This window comes from Myotis davidii, unplaced genomic scaffold, assembly GCF_000327345.1.
Source record: "Myotis davidii unplaced genomic scaffold, ASM32734v1 scaffold1608, whole genome shotgun sequence".
NCBI lineage: Eukaryota > Metazoa > Chordata > Mammalia > Chiroptera > Vespertilionidae > Myotis > Myotis davidii.
The window spans coordinates 4539-5205 of NW_006299164.1; the positions used below are offsets into that span (position 1 = coordinate 4539).

Sequence of the window (667 nt, forward strand, 5' to 3'; positions counted from 1 at the left end):
ACTCTATCAACTCAAGGAGACTTAGTAGCTACCCAGTACATAGAAACAAACATAAGGAAGCAGCCAAAATGTGGAGACAAAGAAATAAGTCACAAATGAAAGAAACGGATGAAAGCAAAATACTGGATATAGCATTCAAAACCACGGATATAAGGTTACTCAAAAATCTTCTAGAAACCTCCAAGAAATTTAGTGAGACCCTCAAGGATATGAAAAAGGACCAATCAGACGTAGGCGCTGCGCGATGGAGTGCGCGCGGAGACTGCGGCCAGGCTGCGGAAGGGCTGGTGTTGGCTCGGGACTCCGGGAGAGCGGCGGTCACACACTGGGCCAGTGACTGGTCTTGGGCCTCCACATGCCACAGTGCCCCTCAGGAGGAATGGCAGTTGTGGGCAGCATGCTTGGCCTGTTGCGGCAGCATGTGGTGATAAGGGCTGCCCCTGTGGTCCGCTGCCTGCACATATCTTCACGTCGGGCTGATAGCAGCAGAGCTTCACTCACTCGTGTGCACAGACAGGCCTATGCACGCCTCTACCCCATACTCCGGGTCAAGCAAGATGGCTCCACCATTCACATCCGCTATCGGGAGCCCAGACGAATGCTGGTGATGCCTGTGGACCTGGATGCCCTGTCCCCAGAGGAGAGGCGGGGACCCCTCCTCCAATGA

At 54.0% G+C, this 667-nt stretch overlaps 1 pseudogene; it reads left to right on the plus strand.

Annotated features, from left to right (window-relative positions):
• The first annotated feature begins 234 nt into the window (after window positions 1–234).
• Window positions 235–667, plus strand: LOC102771015 (annotated as a pseudogene).